The sequence below is a fragment of the Odocoileus virginianus genome, chromosome 13, assembly GCF_023699985.2.
Source record: "Odocoileus virginianus isolate 20LAN1187 ecotype Illinois chromosome 13, Ovbor_1.2, whole genome shotgun sequence".
Taxonomy (NCBI): Eukaryota; Metazoa; Chordata; class Mammalia; order Artiodactyla; family Cervidae; genus Odocoileus; species Odocoileus virginianus.
In genome coordinates this window covers 23,525,582-23,540,884 of record NC_069686.1, presented here as the reverse complement: position 1 = coordinate 23,540,884, position 15,303 = coordinate 23,525,582, and the positions used below count along the sequence as shown (strand labels likewise).

Below are 15,303 nucleotides of genomic sequence, written 5' to 3'. Positions count from 1 at the left end.
AATTACCAAATTACACAATTTTCAGAACAACACCCTTTTGAAATTCCAAAATTGAAATTATGTTGGATCCTTTCCCAATGGTTATCTACTTGTTACAAATTTTCCAAAAATGTTACAATATTATTATAGAGGAGTTTTGGGCTGATAAATTATTCAAATATTCAACTGTTTCCTTAATAACTTTGAGTTTACTATTTTTACTAGTGATATAATAAATATCTTCATACAAAAGACTAATTCAGATCCATTTGAAAAATAATGTATGCTAACTTTTATGCTGATTTTTAAAGTAACACATGCTTATTTTAGAGAATTTGTACCAAAAAAACTTTGATAAGTAAAATAAATTATTAACACTGATTATTTTGCATTTGTAGAATTGTAGGGGTTATTTTATCCTTTATTATTTAATACTTTCTTTTTTGCTTTACATAATTAGCATGTACTAATTTTGTTATTAGAAAAATAAGATTTAATGTTTTATTTTTAAAAAGAAAATATATAAAAAAGAAAATTGAAGTTCCAATCCCATAAACTGGAGAAGCTATTACATTATTTTCAGGTTTTTTTTTTTCCCCCTAAGCAAATATGCTGTTTTTGTTTTCTGTCTTCCATTGAGATCATGCTAGATATATATGATATCTATGTATGGTATTTTTCTTGTAGCATTATATCCTGAACAATTTTGCATAGAAGTTAAAATGCTCCTTGAAATATTACGTTTAATAATGGCTCTACAAGATCTCATTACTTGCATGTGCCATGATTTATTTACTCTTTTTTCTTACATTGTGTATGTAGACGGCTTTCTGTGTATTACTCTTCTTAAAAGGGGAATAGATTGGAGGGACTCTCAGTCAAGGACCCAGTTCACCCTTAACAAAAGGGCAAGATTCATAGTCCCAAAGTGACCATTCGGATTCTCACTTCCTGGAATTTTAATCATAAAGCTGAATGTATTAGGGGAAAAAAAAGCCTGAAAACAATTGAAGTCAATCATTCCAGGAGGTAACATCTTGTTAACAAAAACCACCAAAAGTCCAAAATCTGGGCTGTCATAATTTTCCTTACTCTTGTCATTTCCAGTTCTAGATTTTACCTACCCCTCCTGTCTCCGAGCTCTAATAACTTCCCATGATGTTACTTATGCTTAATGTCATTTTCAGTTGTGTCCCAACTGAGACTGAGGTTAACTGAAACACTTTGAAATTATTTTATTTGTAAGTGTCTCATGAATATCTCATGTTTTATGTCACTTTTTGTCACTTTTCTCATTGAAACAAGTAAGAGGCTTGGCTTAGCAAATTTATCAGAGATTATAAAAAGAACGTTACAGGCATATGAGTGGAATCAATGTCACCACCATTTTGTTTCTGTAGACTTTGTTATTCATCATGCCTCTTTAAATGCAAACCTAATTAATTGCTTTTATTTGACTATTAACAAAAACACAGGCAGCTCCTTATTATTCAGTAGGAAGAAAGTATGAATAATGAAAGACTACCATTAACAACAATTTGACAATAAAAAAATGACTGTCAGTTTCAATCATCTTTGTTCATTATTTTAGCAGTCATAAGTATATCTACTATGGACTGAATGGTGACCCTTTCAAAATTCAGGTGGACATAGGGTCTTTAAAGAAGGGATCAGATTAAAATGAGACTATTAGGAGGCTTCTATTACAATCTGACTTGTGTTTTATAAAGAGAAACATGGAAACAAAGAGACCCTAAGGATGCACACAAATACACACGAGAAGGTTGCCATCCACAAGTTGAAGAGAGACATCAGAAGAAAACAAACCTGCATAGACCTTGCCCTTGAACTTCTCGCCTCTAGAACTGTGAGAAATAAATGTATGTTGTTTTAGACATCACGTCTGCGGTATTTCATTATACAGAAGCCTCAGCCAACTCACACAACAGTCAACCTTATTTTAAAGACGCATTTCTATCTCAAGTTCAAAGCTTTCCCCTCAATGGTGTTTAGGAAGCAAAAGATGACTAACAACATATATTATACAGATAATGTTTGTCTGAATTTGGGAGAGCACATGGAATATAGTAGAGATACTTTTTAGAAATAACTAGTAACTTTTCTCCAAAAATGTTAGCTCATTGCTGAACTGTGCAACGTTGCCTTACATTTCCAATCGAGTCACAAATGAGTATGTGTTCAATTATAATAAAATTTATAATTTTATAAATTATTATAAAAATTTTTATAATATAAAACTCTGACATAAAGTTAGGTCAACAAAGTGCATAACAGTTAAGGAGATAGAGGCCAATTTTCTCATACTTTAAAGTTATATGAATTCTCCAGAAGGGAGAATCTTACTGCATTTTTCTTGAAGAAAAAAGTTGCCCCTAGTACCCAAGGGATCAAATCATTGCTAATAGTATGCTAAAAACATGGATGCACTTAAATATGGAATGACCAACAGCATTAACAACAAAATTCAATGGGGAAAAATAGTCTTCCAAAAAATGATACTGGGACAATTGGATGGCAACACAAAGAATGAAGTTGGTCCCTACTTCTTGTTATATACAAGATCTGGGTCCAAATGGATCCCTAAGTACAAGAGATAAAACAATAAAACTCAGAGAAATAAGAGATGTAAATTTTCATGACCTTGGATTAGGCAGTGGTTTCTTCTGTATGACATAAAAAACACAAATGACAAAAGAAAATATTAAAGCCAAAGACTATAGACACATCACCAAAAATTAAAGCCAGTCCTGAAGTGCAAGTAAAAGTGACTAGCTGACAAGGGATGCTTTTTATTTTAACTGATAGTTTATAGCAACCTAACCGATAATCTCATTCAAGCAATTTTTTTTTTCCATCAAAGAGTCTTTTAAACATTTTTTGAGCCAATTTCACTGCATACCAGGAACTATAGCATTCTTCACAGAAATTTACAACACTGTTAAAACTTTGTGTGTGTATAAAAATGATTCAATTTAGGTTTTTTTTTAACTTAGTAACTTGTTATCATTAGATATAGGACTTATATTGACTTGACATTGTTCCTTGACTTGTTTTTTCTTTTCTTTTCTTTTTTTTTTTTTTATAAAGGCCAGGGACAATTAGAGCCCTAAGCATGCCCATTAAGACTCCACAGATCTGGCCCCATTTCTTCTGCACTCCAATCCCTCACAAGGCAGGTGCCATTCCTTATATCTGTCAAGCACTCTGCTCTTTGGGACTTCTCTTCCCAGAATGCTCTTCTCTCACCTCATTCAGATTATTTTTTGCACCTCTCGAACATTGTTCTTTGTCTCTACATGCTCCTTTTATCCTCACTATGGCTCACACTGCCTTACTTCTTTTTTTTTCCAAAGAACATGTATTTGCTATTATTTCATCATACACTGATTTGTCTACTAACTCCATCTTTAGACTGCAATCACCATGTGGGCAAGAATTTTGTTTTATTTACCATACTCAGCACCTAGAATGGGATTCTCCAATAATACAGAAAGGCACATTTTAAAAAAATGAATAAATGAAGTAGATACAGAGAATTACTGTAAACCAAAGTATTTTGAAATTTTGGTATGTAAGAAAAGAGATAAATTATAGCTGCTTTGTACAGATGGCAGCAACCAGAGTCTCTACTATGTGGGCTAAGCCATCATTCTACCATCACATGGATGATATCCTTATCCTTATTCTGCAGCCAGGAGAACAGATCCAGCAGCCAGATAGCCTGGTTTCAAGTTTGGGCTCTACCATCTACAAACAAGCTCAGGGCAAGTTAACTTCCCTGTGCTTCCTTGGTTTCCTAATCCATAAACTGGTGATTAATAATAGCACCGACTTCACAGAATTAAATGAGAAAATATTTTGAGGCACTGCTTAGAATAGTGACTGGTAAATGCTGGGGCTTCCCAGGTGATACAGTGGTAAAAAATCTGCCTGTCAATACAGGAGACACAAGCAATATGGGTTCAATCCCTGGGTTAAGAAGATCCCCTGGAATAGGAAATGGCAACCCATTCTGGTATTCTTGCCTGGAAAATTCCAATGACAGAGGAGCCTGGAAAGCTACAGTCCATGGGCCACAAAGAGTCAGACACAACTGAACACACGCAACAACAAAAGTAAATGCTACATATCTTTGTTAAATAAAATAATTACTAAATGAGAACCTGGACAAAAGAGAAAGTTGGAAAAGCAGAGTTTGGGACAGTTTGGGGAGATGTAGCGAAGTTTTTTTTTTCTGACTATAGTTGCTCTGAGAATCTCTTCCCCACCCCTACCCTAAGGCAGTATCATCTAAACTGATCTGTGAAACATGCTTCAGTGACTACTCAGAATTTCAAAGGGAAGTGATTACTTCACAGATCCTAGTCCCATTGACTGATTCCTAGTCTGCAGCCTCCCTATAAACTTCCTCCTCTCCTCCCCCTTCCAAGGGAGCTGGGACATCTGGCACGTGCTCTCGGTATTTATAGGGAGGCAATGATGAGTTCAGCCTCTCCAACTAACCAGGAAGAAACTAACGCCTTGTGTGACACCCTAGGCTAAATTTTACAAGGATGCTCCTCTGTGTGAGAACACAGAGAAGAAACACATAAATAATGTAATAATATGAAAAATATACATATCTTATATATACTAAACCAACATCTCTTGTGTTCTCCCCCATGGACTATAGCCCACCAGGCTCCTCTGTCTGTCCATGGAATTCTCCAGGCAAGAATACTGGAGTGGATAACCATTTCCTTCTTCAGGGGATCTTCCCCATCCAGGGATTGAACCCTGGTCTCCTGCATTACAGGCACATCATTTACAGTCTCAGCCACCAGGGAAGTCCTTCACTTTCACTTCATTGTATACCAATATAAATTCACGAGGACTGCTTGGTCTGTATTGTCCTAGAGGTAACTCTAAAGGAACCCCCAACTTTTCCCTTCCTTGTCTGCAACATCCAAAGAAGATGCTCTTCCATTTTTCCTCTCTGAATCTCTGGGTTCCCAGACAGTGCCCTCTACACAAGGAACTGAAATAGGAGGGAAGGGGGCAGGGCACAAACTTTAAAAGAATGACTTAGCCCAAAGAGATGACAGAAACTAATTAGAACCAAATAAATCCAAAATCCAAGATGGCAGACAAGTCAACTTCCACCAGACCTTGAGCCTCAGTATATGCTCACTGCAACACATCAGTGAGCAAATGATACATCCACAGGCACCATGACAGTTCCACAGCTAACGAAAGGCAAAAAAGTGGGCGGTAGCCCAATTCCTGGAAATCTGCACCCTTCCCCAAAATAGTTGGAATAATCCTCCTACTCATTAGCCTATGAAATTACTCAAGCCCTAAAAACTAACTAATCAATGTTTCAAGGCAGCTCTTGCCTTCTGAAATGGCCTACACTTGGTCTGTGGAGTGCGTTTCTCTCTAAATAAATCCACTTCTCACCTATCACTTTGTCTTTCACTGAATTCTCTCTGCAATGAAACTTCAAGAACCTGAGCTTCATTAAATCCTGAAACCTGTGATCTCAGTTAAAAGACCATGGGTTCAAGTTCCAGTCAGAGATTTGGTTGGGTTCAAGTCCCAGTTTGAGGTATGCAATTTCAGAACTAGCCCAGTTCTTACTGGACTCCTCTGGATTCTAGAGTTTTAATATCCTGTGCTGGTGGCAATTGTTTACTTCTGTGTCTCTGGTCTGTCTCTTTTGCCCCTGGTACCTCTGGTTGGTAAAGCTGAATCCTGGCTGAGATAGCCAATGCCTTCTGGGATATGGTATAACTAATTAGGCTTCCAATTGTGCCTTTCCCTTCCCTTCGCAGATGGAGCAAACCTCTCCACCATGTCTTAAAGGGAAATAGCCCTAATAATTGAGTTTCCAGATGCCAAATAACTCAGCATGGGGGGCCATGTAAACAGAGACTATCAGTATTGGCAGCAAAATCCAACATATTATTTTTATCAGAATGAGCATTCTAGCTATGCTTAAAAAGGTATTTGAAAACAACAGGCCAACAATGTCCAGAGGGAACAAACAAAAAAAGCCATCAAACTGAGCTGCAGTAAATTTCATGAAAAGGAATTCCTTTGCTCAGTTTGTGTGATATAACCAGCTCTGTTACAAGGTTACCTCATCCTCTCCACGAAATTGTTTTCCCGTAAATCTCAGCGGCCATCCTTTCCTGTCTACACATTCTGTTCCTAAAATAGACACCATCTAAAAATCTCTTCAAGAAGCTTTGTGGAGGAAGGCCTAAACTGCAACACTACCCCTGCAAGAGGGATGCGATGGCTTGACGGCAGTTACCAAAGCAGCAACCACAAAAGAGAGGCTTAAAGGAGTGTTCCACCCAAGTTACTGGGCTTCCCAAATGCACAGATGAGGGAAAAGTAACGTGTGAGACCCTGGTGTGCATGCAGGAGTTCCAAGTTGCATCACCCTAGCGTGCCAGGTATTGTAGCAAGCAGGAAAGGTAAGTGACCACTCCGGAGGACAGAAATGAAAGCAGGGATAGCCAACCTCAGCATGGAATTTTCCTATTTCTGCTTGGCATCAGCCTCTCGGGATGATTGAAATTGCTTAATGGGGAAATATGTTCTGTTACTACACTAGCACATCAGAAATACCACGTGAACCTGAAAATCCATAGAAAAAAGAAGCCACATTTTATAGGTGTGATAGCAACAGCGTTTGGCAATTTGCAAGTTTGCTACAGCGCCTTAGAAATATTGAGTCGCATGCACATATGGAGAGAATGTTACCCGGCTTCAGCTTTAATCCTTTCCTGGGACATGTGAAAAAGCAACTACCACCACTCTCTTTTGGACTCATTTGCTAAAGATGAGTGACAGCTGTCACAGAGTCACTGAAGGGAACAAAAAGAAACATGGGAAGTAAATGTGGTGGGGGTGGGGGGTGTCTTTAAACAAATACCTCAAACAGGTAGGAGAGAGGGGATCCATGATAACAAGGACCTTTGAAAAAGCCTCCAGTCCACCCAGAGACCTTTTCTTGTGCTGTCTGTAAAAGCAACACGGTTCACACTGAGGACTGAACAGGATCTGCAGTATCACTGCTGCTAGTGACCTCTGTGTAATTAAAAGTAACTCAACCTTCCCCATTTGGCATTCCAGGAAGAAGGGCTTCTTTCCCACTACCCTCCAGCTCCTTTATTACCATGCTCAATCGGAGTTACAAGCAATAAATCCTTGTCCCCCTCTGGCCCAAGGCAGGCAGCATTTCTCCTCAAAAGCCCAGCCTCTGCCGAGGACGCTCAAATCCCTGCAGTGCTAGGTTCCAGCCGCGGTCCCCGCTGCTGGCTTTCTTCCTGTGGGGTTAACTTGAGATCTAATTTTTGCTCCATCCTTAGGAACAATATGACCTCTATTTACAGCTCCGCTTGTCCAGTTCTAAAGCACCGATGAAGGAGGAGGGGGCTTCAAAGGGAGACCTTGAATAGGATAGGAGGGTAGCAAAGGCAAGAGCTGGCCAGGTGCCAAGCTATTTCAGGCCGAAGAATCCCATCTTGTATCAAAATGCTGAACTGCAAAACAAACCTGATTTCAGTTCATGGAGGGGGGAGGGGGGAGGGGGAGGAGAAGGGGAGGAGAAGAGAGGGAGGAGGGGGACCCGTCGGTCCGAATTCACATACAAAAATGGACTTCCTGCTCTGCCCAAACTGTATTTCCACGGGCTCTTCCCCACCCCCCCCCCCCAAAAGAATAACTGGAATGAACATGCCTAAGATCGCGACGAAATAAGCAGATGGCTTACCTGATAAAGAGGAAAATTACCCATCTGCAATGAGGAACAGCATCTCCCAAAGACCAGCTGATAACGTGCCTTCAGTTGCAATTGTTCCGATTCTTTCTTGCAAAGGTGACCAAGTATTTACGGGGACTGCAGTCTCACTGGGGCAGGACACACACACACAAACACACACGCGCGCACACATACACACACGCACCAGAGACCTCTGCAGTATCCTCTCGGCTTCATCCTCGCCTCACTCTATGGTACCTAATACAAAGCAGCAAATAGCTTGTTTGAAAAAAAGAAAGTCGAGGTAGCACCTTACGTTACATCGCCATCTAGTGGTCAAACATTAAATATTTTTTTACCAGGCAGAATTCCGTGTTCTTTTTCAACCTCTTTTCTCGCAGCCTCATATCCCTCTTCCCTTTGATCTCTCACTATTGCTTTGTCTGTTTCCTCTTCATTTATAATTTCTCTATCAAATAACTAATGAATCAAAGATGAAAAAGTTTAAAACTAAATATAGCTATTTTCAAGCCCAGCAAACGACTTTTGTGTTGTTTTTGCATTTTATTTTTGTTCAAAAGTATTACTTTATTCTTACTATGAATCTTTGTTATCTTTACAAATTACATAACCTGTGAATAAAACTTTGTCTTTTTTATTCCACCAGAAGAAAATTAGGAGGCCATTAATGCAGATCAATGGCTTTCCAATGGGGATCTACTTGAAATTTTTTCTCATTTTTAACTTTGTGTTTTAATAGCAGGTTCTGTATTATAGTGAAGAGATCTGAGTGAGAAGTTGTATTACTACAAGTTCAGTCCTCGTGAGTGTGTGCCTTTGAGCAAGCCCCTGAATTCTTTGAGAACTTGCGTTCTCCCACCTTCATTTGTTGTTAAGATTATACTCCCATTCTGTCTATGGTTCTATTACCCTTTACTGAAATATATTTCCGTGGTTTTTAGACATGACCTAAAACTTAGTTATAACAACATTTTAGTAAGCAAATATATGTTTTGACTCCAACTAAGTATTACCTATTGATAGAATTATGAAAGCCACATGTATCAGGTTTTCCTAAGACAAGGGAGAATTCATGCTAAACTATTTATAACTCCAGGAAATGAGAGAGCAGCTTTCTGTGTTATAAACTGTACTTTAAAACTGAACAGTCTTTAGCATTTGGTCATGCATATGCTCACAATTAACTATGTGTAGATTAGTCATCCGGCATAATTTGCAGTAAATATTTCATCCTGGTTATCTGTTATCTAATCCACTTATTATCGATAACTATCTTGCCTTATTATTGATAACTATCTTGCAAAGAGTCAGATACAACTTAGAGACTGAACAACAATCTTGCCTGTGCTTTATCATTTATTAAATGACATCACCTTCAATATTTAATTGTTATATTCCTTACTATAAGACAGTGTGGTAAATACTATTAATATTATTAAAATTATTCCCATTATACATTTGGGAATACTGAGGGCTTTATGACCCTCACTGAGATTTAGTAAAGGCTGCATCTAGCTTGCAAAGTAATAAAGCTAAAGTTTTTGGTCCTAAAGTCCATTTTCCTATACAACATACTCAAAAGTCCTCTTTTCTTTCCCTATTCTAGAATCACAGGAAAGTAATCTGCATTTCTGTGTTCACAAGACATTTACTAACCCTTATGTATAAATTACTCAAGGGTCTATATTTTCATCTATAAAAGAAAGAAATTAAGATTATTTCCTGCTCAGCTCTAAAATCCTAAACTTCCATGAAGGCCAGTCAAGGTAGGAAGAACACTGCAAATCTATTCAGGCAATTCCTTGGTGATCCAGCGGTTAGGATGCAGTGCTTCCACAGCTGGGGCCTGGATTCCACCCCTGGTCAGAGAACTAAGATTCTGCAAACTACAGGGTGTGGGTAAATAATGTTCTTCAGTCTCTGGTAGAGTCTGGGCAATCTTGAAAGGAGCTGGAGAGACAGGTGACCGAATGGACCAACATTTGGTAAATAATTACTGGGATGTTAAGAGATGAAGAGAAAATGGGAAATGTGTGAACTAACAGGCAGTACTTTTAAAATCTTTAGACTAACTAGCTACATGTGAATGGTCCTTATGATTTAGACAATATAAGGACACCCCTGACCACATGCATTCATGTCTTGTAATTGCTTATTATAGAGGTCAATATTTTGAGTGTCTGCTCACACAGTCTTCTCAACAGCTCTCCCTAGAAGTGAACCTGTGCTCCTAGGGGACCAGGAAATGGGACGTTGCCACATGTGATTCTGACGGCTGTGGGGGCCAGTCCTTGCTCACAATGCAGGCTCAGGACAAGTAGACCAGGGCACGGAGGAGAGGAATTACACAGGCGTGGAAGGGGAAATAGTGAAAAAAGACAGTCGAAATCATCAAAAGGCTACAAATAAATGCTGGCAAGGATGTGGAGAAAAGGGGGCCCTTGTATTCTGTTGGTGACAATGTAAATTGGTACAGTCATATGGAAAACAGTATGAAGGCTTAAAAAAAAAATAGAACTACCCCATGACCCAGTAATACCACTCCTGGGTATATATTAGACAAAACCCAAAAACACTAATCTGAAAGATTCATGAAAAGAAGATGTGATAATATAAACATGTATACACAATGGTATAGATACATATATATACTCAGCCATAAACAAGAACGGAATTTTTCCATTTGCAGTGACAAAGATGGAATTGGAGAGCGTTATGTGAAGTGAATGAAGGGAATGGCAACCCACTCCAGCATTCTTGCCTGGAGAATCTTGTGGACAGAGGAGCCTGGTGGGCTACAGTCCATGGGGTTGCAAAGCGTCAGACACGACTGAGCAACTAACAACACTTTAAGTGCAATAAGTCAGACAGAGAAAGATAAAGATGTACAATGTCACTTACATGTGGAATCTTAAAACTACTACAAACTAGTGAATATAACATAAAAGAAGCAGATTCGCAGATATAGAAATCAAACTAGTAGTTACCAGTGGAAAGTGGGAGGTACAAACTGTTGAGTATAAGACAGGGTCAAGGACATTTTGCAACCCCATAGACTATAGCCTGCCAGGCTCCTCTGTCCATAGCATCTCCAGGCAAGAATACTGGAGTGGTGTGCCATTCCCTTCTTCAGGGGATCTTCCCAATCCAGGGATTGAACCTAGGTCTCCCACACGGCAGGCAGATTCTTTCTTGTCTGAGACACCATGGAAGCCCAGTACTAACAGGGTCAAGGATATTTTGTACAACATGGGGAATAAGCCAGTATTTTGTAATAACCATAAATGGAAAGTAACCTTTAAAACTGTATAAAATTAAAAAAAAATAAAGTTTTTAAAAAGACAGCCGGAAAAATGATGACTTTCTGTTTCTGACACTAGTTTTTCCCAAAATTGAGATACTTTCCTGATTTGGGGTTCCGTGATAGTCACAAATAAACTCCACTGTTGCTTAGTTGAGCTTGGTTTCTGTTCTCTGTGGTGTCCTAGCTAGTTTCCTCGCTACACAAATCCAAATGCCCAGGCTCTTGAGAGCTCTCAAGTACAGCTCATAGCCTGGGCATCTGACACTTCACTTACTGACTTCAAGCACCAGCTAGAACTCAGGCACTTTTTCAGACACAGGAGTTATATCAGTGAACAAACTAGATCAAAATCCCTCTGCTAGTGGAGTTCATTTACTCCAATACATCAGATAAATGGAAAGGCATGCTGTTTTCAACACACACACCACCCTTTCACCTCTGTATCTCTGTTCATAATCTTCACTTGACAGATCCTCCTTCCATCTGTCCGTGGAAAATTCTACCAAGGTTCTAGGTCACATATCGTTTTTACTCTAATGTCTTTCTTGTTTTCTCAATAGGTAAGATCTCTTTTCTTTTGTTAATTACAGAACTTTGTATTTTACATTGCAGAATATGGTTATTTGTTAAGCTGAACACATTGGGCATATGAAATTAAATGCCTTTTCTGACAGACTCTGGAAAAATAGGGCCAACATCCTATCCACCAAACAATGAGTACATTTAATGAAGAGCTTGTCATTCTGTACACAAGATTTACAATTCATCAGAGATGAACCAGTTGAACAACATTGGTAACTTTACTTATTCCTTATATTAGGCTTGGCACAAAGGCAAGATGTGAGATTACTATTAAATCAGCATAGTATACACTTAAATGCACATATTCCTAAAAGTTGGTTAAAGAAAATTAAAATTTACCTATGGCTATGGCTGATTCTGGAAAAGGTCAGTTTTCATTCCAATCCCAATTAAAGGCAATATCAAAGAATGCTCAAACTACCACACAATTGCACTCATCTCACACACTAGTAAAGTAATGCTCAAAATTATCCAAGCCAGGCTTCAGCAATACGTGAACCATGAACTTCCAGATGTTCAAGTTGGTTTTAGAAAAGGCAGAGGAACCAGAGATCAAACTGCCAACATCCGATGGATCATCGAAAAAGCAAGAGAGTTCCAGAAAAACATCTATTTCTGCTTTATTGACTATGCCAAAGCCTTTGACTGTGTGGATCACAATAAACTGTGGAAAATTCTGAAAGAGATGGTAATACCAGACCACCTGACCTGCCTCCTGGGAAATCTGTACGCAGGTCAGGAAACAACAGTTAGAGCTGGACATGGAACAACAGACTGGTTCCAAATAGGAAAAGGAGTACATCAAGGCTGTATATTATCACTCTGCTTATTTAACTTATATGCAGAGTACATCATGAGAAATGCTGGGCTGGAAGAAGCACAAGCTGGAATTAAGATTGCCGGGAGAAATATCAACAACCTCAGATATGCAGATGACTCCACCCTTATGGTAGAAAGTGAAGAAGAACTAAAGAACTTCTTGATGAAAGTGAAAGAGAAGAGTGAAAAAGTTGGCTTAAAGCTCAACATTCAGAAAACTAAGATCATGGCATCTAGTCCCATCACTTCATGGGAAATAGATGGGGAGACAGTGTCAGACTTTACTTTTATGGGCTCCAAAATCACTGCAGATGGTGACTGCAGCCATGAAATTAAAAGACGCTTACTCCTTGGAAGGAAAGTTAGGACCAACCTAGATAGCATATTCAAAAGCAGAGCCATTACTTTGCCAACAAAGGCCCATCTAGTCAAGGCTATGGTTTTTCCAGTGGTCATGTATGGATGTGAGAGTTGGACTATTAAGAAAGCTGAGCACTGAAGAATTGATGCTTTTGAACTGCGGTGTAGGTGAAGACTCTTGAGAGTCCCTTGGACTGCAAGGAGATCCAACCAGTCCATCCTAAAGGAGATCAGTCCTGGGTGTTCATTGGAAGGACTGATGCTGAAGCTGAAACTCCAGTACTTTGGCCACCTCATGGGAAGAGTTGACTCATTGGAAAAGACCCTGATGCTGGGAGAGATCAGGGGCAGGAGGAGAAGGGGACGACAGAGGATGAGATGGCTGGACGGCATCACTGACTCGATGGACATGAGTTTGAGTAAACTCCGGAGTTGGTGATGGACAGGGAAGCCTGGCGTGCTGCAGTTCATGGGGTCGAAAAGTGTTGGACACGCCTGAGTGATTGAACTGAACTGAACTGATGGCTGATTCATGTTGAGGTTTGACAGAAAACAGCAAAATTCTGTAAAGCAATTATCCTTCAATTAAAAAATAAATAAATTTTTTAAAAAAGAAAAAAAGACATTAAAATGAATCTTTATCTATATTCTAACACTACAGCTCTTTTCCCCTTTGGCTTTCTGCTGACGGTTTTATGTACAGTTTTATGTATCTTATTTGCCTCCCAGACTCTAAACTCCTTGTAGAACCAGTTTTACATTGGTTTTACATTGGTTTACATTACTTATCTGTGAATGGAAGTTAATTTATTGAGAAATAATTTTCTTTCCCACTGTTACATTTCCAGTTTCAAAGAATGATAGGGTCAGTTCCCTCCTTCCCACCCTGAAAGCTAGCCATTCCAAGAGGTCCTCTGTAATCTCTTCCTAGAAATCGGAAAGAACATACAGGCCATCTCCCACGTGACAACACTTTTTCAACCTGTGAATACATGGACTTACTAAACCAGCTAAGAGGCCTGGGCTGTGTGCCTGTCCTTTGAGAAAGTTCCTAACAAGGCAAAGAGAATGACAGCATGAGATACCCCTTAGTCTTTGAAGCCTTAGCTCTGCCATGAGACCTGGATTGTTCCTTTGGAAGAGCTTTGTTGGGGGCCAGTGGCAGCAATTCATTGCTCAGTGGCCAATACAGAGAGGGAATATTGTAATGGGACATCATCACTGTCAATAAATCTTAGATGTGAAAGAACAAGAGGAGTCAGTGAGCTAGGAAAAGTCATGCCATGTCTTTTTGCCTGTCAGTACTGAGACAACCTGCTGTGATGAGAACGCTGCAAGAGTTCAAGGGGAAGGACTTAAATTGGAAGGCTGAAGAGTCAGTGTAACTGATATCTCAATATTATTTAATGTTTTCTTGCATAAAAAATAAAGGGAGAGCTCCCCTGGTGCTTCAGTGGTAAAGAATCCTCCTGCCAATGCAGGAGACAGGGATTCAATCCCTGATCCTGGAAGATCCCACATGCCGTGGAGCAGCTAAGCCCGTGCACCACCACTGTCAAGCCATCGCTCTAGAGTTCAGGAGCTGCAACTACTGAGGCCGCGCTCCGCAGCTACTGAAGCTTGTGTGCCCTGAAGCCTGTGAAGCCATGCAATGAGGAGCCCGCACATTGCAACCAGAGACGAGCCCCCTCTTACTGCAACTAGAGAAAAAAGCCCTTGCAGCAATGAAGAGCCAGCACAGCCAAAAGTAAATAAATAAATACAATTATTCTTTTAATAAAGAAAATTTGTTAAAAAAAAAAAAAAGAAAGAAAATTTGTTGTCAAAACACGCTGCCTGACACCCAGCTCTTGGAATTCTGAACCTTTCTCGTTAGCTGCCTTACAAAAAGAGTAAATTCACTCAATTAACTTGGGGCCTCACAGCAAAAAGGGGATAACTCTGAATCTTTGGCCAAAAATTTCCCTAAATAATGGTCAAATCATTATGTTTTCAATTTTGGATTCCATTGCTCAGAGTTCTAAATGGCATTTGGGTTTTAAGGCAGAAAGTGTTTCTAGATTCTCCTGTAATTTGTATGGGAATCTAGGCTCATGGAGCTGGGTTCCTTTTTGAAAGGAAGGAATCCGGGTGCTGGGGTCTGGAGTTGAACCTGGGCAGTGGTCTGACCTTGGGATGGTGTCCCCAAAGATATAGTGGTAATGCCATCAGACTGTGGGTGGTGACAGGACTTTTGATGAAGTGAGTGAGTGATTCCAGCGTGGGTAGAAAATAGCAGAGTCAGAATATGAACCCAGACTTTATGATTCTAAATCCAAAGGACCACTGCGTTATTAGCTGGCTTCAAATCCTGGCTTTGCCCTTGAGAATGAAACATGGAACTCAGCTAAGCACAGTACTGATGTGATCCCGTGGTTAACATCATTTTCCACTCCAGGGCTTTGCCTTTATAGATATGAGTTTC

The 15,303-nt window shown here is 39.5% G+C and overlaps 1 protein-coding gene across 4 annotated transcripts in view; it reads right to left on the bottom strand.

Annotated features, from left to right (window-relative positions):
* Window positions 1-8,016, bottom strand: part of LOC110125212 (sodium channel protein type 1 subunit alpha) — a 137,881-nt gene extending 129,865 nt beyond the window's left edge. For all 4 annotated transcript variants that reach the window (XM_070476106.1, XM_070476107.1, XM_070476108.1 and 1 more), the window contains exon 1: window positions 7,766-8,016. The gene's annotated coding sequence lies outside the window, so the exon portion shown is untranslated. The remainder of the gene's footprint in view (window positions 1-7,765) is intronic.
* Window positions 8,017-15,303: the final 7,287 nt, after the last annotated feature.